The sequence below is a fragment of the Carcharhinus amblyrhynchos genome, chromosome 21, assembly GCF_965287045.1.
Source record: "Carcharhinus amblyrhynchos chromosome 21, sCarAmb.v2.hapA, whole genome shotgun sequence".
In the NCBI taxonomy this organism is placed as follows: domain Eukaryota; kingdom Metazoa; phylum Chordata; class Chondrichthyes; order Carcharhiniformes; family Carcharhinidae; genus Carcharhinus; species Carcharhinus amblyrhynchos.
In genome coordinates, this window is record NC_137344.1 from 44,867,822 (window position 1) to 44,874,789 (window position 6,968).

Here is a 6,968-nt window from a genome sequence, read left to right on the forward strand (position 1 = left end):
GTAATACTAAGAAGAATTAAGAGCATAAAGCTTGAACAATGGGCCCTGCTCAATTTCGCATATGTCATTAGGGAGTAAACACAGAAGTGAAATTATTCCGAAAATGACCATATAACTTAAGTATCATTTAAAATATTAATTAGCGTAGTACCTTAATATTTTTAATGCAAATCCATTTGGATAATGATAGCCCATTAAACATAAATGAGGAAAATTGCCTAAGGTATTATAGCTTCCGCAAACCACAACTAACTATATCTTCATATTAACTATCAAAAAATCAGTATCAAGTTAGAGTATATTCACGTAAATTATGATGTAATATTTTTCTTCACAGGGTTCCAGTATAATGCTGCAAAAGGACTTTTTAAATACACAATTGATTTTGTTAGTCATTATTTACTTCTTGACTGCACTGTTATAATATTATGTTTATGTTTCATGTTGTAGAATGTAGTCATTAAACGTGTAGGTTTGTATTTCTATCGCCTTTGACATAGTCCAACATCCAAAGGCGCTTCGCAGGAGTTTATCAAACAAAATTTGTCATGCATATTTTCATAATGCAAAAATAACTTTGCACACCAAACGTCAATATCAGATTATTATTTTTCATTAAAGATGCTTACGTTGTTACAGGGAGTTGAATCACGGTTGTCTTTACTGTAATCCCCAACAGATGCAACTGTTTTTACACAGAATTATGAGTAAATAATTCACTTTTCTAGTATAAAGGAGGATGTCTTATGGCATGGTGATAGCATCCCTACCTAACAATCTCCAGGTCCACATCCCACTTCAGGACTGGATGGCCATGGAAAGTGTTTTTGTAACATGGCCAAAGAGGTTGCACACCTAAATCCTTCCAAACCCTGGCAATAAAGAGTGGGAGAATTTCCTGGTCATTCAGCAGAAACCAACTGCAAACCACTGCAGTATTTTGCCAAGCATAATCATGGCCCAATTCAATGAATGCCCATGGTCACCAACATCCTCTTAGGGGCATTGCACCTGACAGAGGAGGAGAATGAGTTTACTTTCATATAATATCTACAGGAAGCTTCACAATGAGAGAGTTCATAGAATCCCTATAATGCAGAAAGGATCTATTTAGCCCATGAAGCCTGTACCAACAACAATCCCATCCAGGACCTATTCACAGGTCCCCAAGTATTTACCCTGCTAATTCCTTTGACACCAAGGAGCAATTTACCATGGCCTATCAACCTAATTGGCATTTCGTTGGAGTTCTGGATTCTTAAGTTACCTATCTGGGAAAGCAAAAACAGAGCCAATCAGTAGGAAGCTAGGAGCACCTATGAAATGGTTGCATCAAGAACTACAGTTCCTTAGAAAGAGAGAGGGAGTGTGTGTGATGAGTGAAAAGGAACTGTTTATAATTAATGAATAAGTTGCCTATCAAAGAAAATATTGTTTAGTCAATAGTGTTTATAGTCATTTGATGGAGTAAAAGTTTTAAAATCTGAAACCTAAATGTGTTATTCTTTAAATTGTTAATTACAAGACAAATTTCTCTTTAAAAATGACCTGTCTCTATAAAGATCGTAATAAAATTATGACTTTCTGACTGTGAGACAAGAGTACTATCAAGTGAGTCCAGTCTTAGTAATTTCCTATGTGCATGATAAAGTTAAGCTGACAAGTTGGAAGAGAAGAAGTCAAATTGTCTCAAAAGTGCTATCTAACTGGAAGCATTGTTCCCATGGGCTAATCACATTAATGGAAGAGTAGACATTTTTGGTAAAGTTGAAAGGTGAAGTCACCATAGTCCCAGTTGACAATAGGCTGCTCTCTCCTTTAAGGGGGAGAGCTGACTGGTGCTGATTTTGGTGTGTAACCTGAGGATTACCACATCTCAGGCAAGAGGCAAGGTTGTGAAGGCATGGCCTTAGTGAATAACCTCAGCCAGTGCAGGAATTGAACCCAAGCTACTGGCATCACTCTGTATCACAAACCAACCATCCAACCAATTGAGCGAAACCAATCCCCTACTAGGTATTTTATTCAATGGGTGGATTTACTATTCCTTCTAAACAATCAGATGAGATGACATTTATTCAAAATATCCATCAGATTGATTGAAAAGGGCCGATCACTGGTCTGCTGGAGGGGTGGGCCGATTGTTGTCTGGGGAGGGGGGAGGGTTGATCGTTGTCTGGTGGGGGGTGGAGAAGGAGGCAGGTCAGATGTTCCTCTTGGCGGGGGGGGGGATGGAGTGAGACCAGACCTATTTCTGTGGGTGGAGCGGGGAAGCCAGATCGTTCTCTGGGATGGGGGGCGGTGAGTGAGGCCAGACCATTCTCTGGGGGAGGGAGGAGTGAAGCTGGATTGTTCTGTGGGGGGGAGGCCCGATCTCTCACTGGTGGAGGGGAGGGGGGCGCAGATGGATCTCTGGTGGGAGGGTTGGAGGTGGAAGGGATCCACTGCCACTCTGCAGGCGATCAGTGGGAGGGAGAAGAGGGCAGGGGTCGCGATTGATCTGGATAGCAGGGGTGAGTGGATAAGGGGGAACATGATGTCTGTGGGGGCCATCGCGCCTGCTTTTTGCTCCCAAGCTGCTTTCTCCGCTTTTTGCAGCCCGGGAGCGATCTGACATGGGTGCGCTTTTTCAAATTTTTTTCTAACTGTGCATGTGCAGTTCAGAGATCCAATCGTTTCAGATGCGCTAAGCACCACCTACAGTGCAAATGAGACTCGCAATTTTTTTTTCAGGCTGAGTGCTTATGTGGTGCCTGAAAGCAGGTTGCTAAAATGGATCTGAATTATGCCCAGATTCAGCACTTAGACTGAAAATGGTAAAATCAGGCCCACTGAGTTCCTCCAGCGCAGAAAGAAGCCATTCAGGTCATCGGGTCTGCACCGATTCTCCGGCAGAGCAACTTAACCAGACCCATCCTGTAACCCCACGCATTTACCCCACTAATCCCCATAGGCTACACATCCTGGGACACTAAGGGGCAATTTAGCATGGCCAATGCACCTAACCAGCATATCTTTTGGACTGTGGGAGGAAACCAGAGCACCCGGAGGAAGCCCACACAGCCTCCACACAAAGAGTGACTCAAGCCGGGAATTGAACCCAGGTCTCTGGCGCAGTGAGGCAGCAATGCTAACCATTGTGTGTCCGTCCTTCAGGCTGCACTAATTTTCATCACACTTTTTTCAGTGTCTTTTTTCTTGGCTATCACAGAATTCTAATATGGAAGAAACTTTCTAATAGATCAATCTTAGAAGCTATTTTAGAGAGGCTTTTGCGTGGACTGATCTTCATCTGCAGAAAAGGAAGAATCTATCATTAGATCTATGACTAATATCATAGCTTGAAGCTACAGTGCAATGTGCTGACACAGCACATGAGCTTGTAGATGTAGTATTTTAAGGTGGCAGGCCCTATTAAGATTTCTGTCATACTGCAACAAACCCTTTTACAAATGTCAGATTGAGAATAAGGTCTTTTAGGAATTCTTCAGAGAGCTTAAGGGCAGATGCCAATCATCTGCACAACCTTCCCAAATGATTCTTTTGACTTTCCTTCTGTAGGTTTTCTCATAGATGCAGCAAGATTGTTTCTGAAGTTTTGTGAGTGGTTAGCCTGATGGGTAGTTAATGACCATGTGTCTGATCGACACATGAGCAGTTGAGAGATTCATGGTGGCATTTAAGGTCAATGACATGCCAGATAGAAGACAGTTTTAATCATCTGGAGCAGCACAGAGAGTTACAGTCTGCAAAAAAAAGCAATACCTACATACATGGGGAGGGAAGAGGAAAACAGTGTATAGTGGTAATGAAACTGGACTAATAATCCAATGGCCCTGGGGATGAGTTCAAATCCCTCCATGGCAGCTAGTGGAATTTGAATTCAATTAATAAATTGGATATCATTGATTATTGTAAAATTCCATCTGATTCACTAATCCACTTGAGTGGACATCCCTTCTTTTAGAGAATGAAATCTGTCATCATTACCCAGACCCACAGCAATTGGTTGACTCTTAACTACCCTCTGAAATGGCCTAGTAAGCCACTCAGTTCAAGGGCAATTGGGGATGGAGAACATATACTAGCCTTGTTGGTGACACCCACGTTCCATGAAATAATAAAAAAGTACAGGCAACAGCAAGATTTTTGTTGTGAATGTTCACATATGATTTGCAGGGCCCTTCCTATTCCAGAATACCATAGCATTGTTGTTAAATGCACAAACTACATCCTTGGATAATCCATAACACAAAAAAAATTGGGAGAATTTTGAATTTGATGACAGTTTGCTCTATTTTAAGTATTATTTCCTCTGTTTGATTATTTTGACTTTGATAGCGTTTTATTGTGGAGCCTACGTGGGGTTAGTCTCTGACATCCCTTGACTAATCTTCCTGACCTTGTTCTGATCTCCTTTTGAGATCAATGATATTCCATACTCTCCCTTCTGTTGGTGTGAGCCATTTTCTCCTGGGTAGCTATCGAACTTGTGGCAAGTCTTTCTTCTCCATCAGAATCTGTGTAGCAAGCCCATGTTTTTATTGGCTGTCTTGCCAAGAATATTAAGGCACTGCAGTTTGTCCCAATGATACCTTAGTCTGGTTCATAAGAAATAAGACCAAAGTAGACCATTCAGCCTTTTGAGCCTGCTCCCCCATTTAATAAGATCAGGCTGATCTAACACTCACTAAGTCCACTTCCTTAAATGAGCAGCCCCTTATTCCGTGATTGCCCTCTGGTCTCCTATGAGTGGAAACATCCTCCCGATATTTACCCTGTCTAACCCCCTAAGAGTCTCGTATGTTTCAATCGCATCAGTTCCCAGTCTTCTAAACTCTTAAAGAGTACAGACCCAACCTGTCCAATCTTTCGTCATATGGCATACTATACATTCTTGGTTGTGGAGTTTTTTCAATGATTGTGCCTTCCTACTGCTTGTCTTGGACCCGTACTCTCTCCCCAAGCTTCAGCACTGGTAACTCACATATTCTATGTCTGTGATTAAAGTTCCGAGCCTGGTTGCTTCTCTGTTCTTTCTCATGCTGTTTTACTCTCTCACGGTTAAAATAGTGCCTCTCTTCATTTCAGACCATTTGCCGCCTTTCCAGGTATCTTACATTTGCTTCTTTATCTCCTCCAGGCTTTCAAAAGGGTATTGCATAGTTAACTTAAGAGGAGAGATTTACCGGGCTACAGGGAAAAGGCAGGGGAGTGGGATTAGCTGAGTTATTCTTGAAGAGAGCTGGCATGTACATGACGAACTGAGTGGGCCTTCTCCTTTACTGTAACCATTCTATGATTCTTTGAAAGTTCTTGTTCTTTCTTTCGTGCTGAAAGGTCATAGGAGCAAAGGCAGATGGATCTTTTCCCACAGCCCACATGTTGCATCCAAACCAGCGTTAAAGACAAATGAGAAATAGACCCATGCAAACTGAGCCCTTGTAAAATTCAGCATCATCATCCCTAAAAACAGTCTCAACTATTCTAGAGGTTCAATCCCAAAGGCACCTACAGATCTTTCTTGTTAGCTATTCTGCAGAGGAGACCAATTCTACACATACCAGATAAGCCGACTGCTTCTGATAGCATCATGAAAACAGTATTCTAGTGATAAAAACAAAAGATAGAGGTGCTTTTCTTAAAAAAGAATTTCACGCATGCAAAATCAGCAAGTGGTCAAGTTCATGCAGTACTGATTCTCTGCCACTGGAGAGCAAAAATATATCTTATTTAGTTGTGATCTGGTACCACTCACTGGGGAAGCTGTGCTACTGCCACTAATAAGCACGATGTATTATTTAACATATAGATTTTAGCTAGATTGACTTATTCAGTTTACTTTATTACTATAATCAGTTAGGTGTGTTTGAGAACTTAAGACGAGATCACAAGAATTAAGAGCAGGAGTAGACTATTCGGATCCTCAGCCTGCTCTGTCATTCAATAAGATCTGATTGTGGCCTCAACTCCACTGTCCTGTTCATCCCCCTTAACCTTTGACTCCCTTGCCAATCAAAAATCTATCTAACTCAGCCTTGAATATATTCAATGACTGAGCGTCTACTGCTCTCTGGAAAGTATTTCACAGACTAATAGCCACCTGGAGAAAAAGAATTCTCCCCCAACTCCATCTTAAATTAGACCCTTAATTTTTAACCTGTTGTCCCTCTGGTTCTAGACTCCCTATCAAGGGGAAACATCCTCTCAGCATCCAACCTGTCAAATCTCCTCAGGATTTTCATGTTTCCAAAGGATCACTTCTCATTCTTCTATTGGGTACAAGCCCTTGCTGCTCAAGTTTTCTTCATAAGATAATTCTTTCATCTCATGAATCAGCTGAGTGGACCTTCTCTGAGCTGCTTCTAATGCAATTATATCCTTTCTTAAGTAAGGAGTGCAAAACTGTACACACGCCTGCACATGCAGTTTCATTAAGGTCTTGTACCAGTGGCAGCAAAATTTCCCTACTTTTTATTCCCTTGTAATAAACATCGAACTTCCACTTACCTTCTGAATCACCTCCTGTACCTGTGTATCAACTTTTTGTGACTCATATACCAGGAAACCTGGTTCTGCAGTCTCTCCATACTTCAATAGTATACTGCTTTTCTACCTCCCAAAGTGGACAAGTTCAAATTTCCACACCTTATACTCCCATCTGTCAAATTTTTGTCCATTCATTCAACCTATCTAAATCCCTATGTAGACTCTTGTGACATTGAGCCACATAAGGAAATATTAGTTGAGCTTGGTCAAAGCGAGAGCCTTTAAGAAGTGCCATAATGGGAAAAAGTAAGACAGAGAAATGTAGGAAGGGAATTCCAGAGTTTGGAGGGACCAAGACAACTTGATGCATGGCCAACAATAATGGAATAATTATAACTGGGAATGCAGTAGATGCCAGAAGGTGCATCATTAACTCAAACAAAACAACATTGGTTATCATTTTTCTTATTCACAAGAAA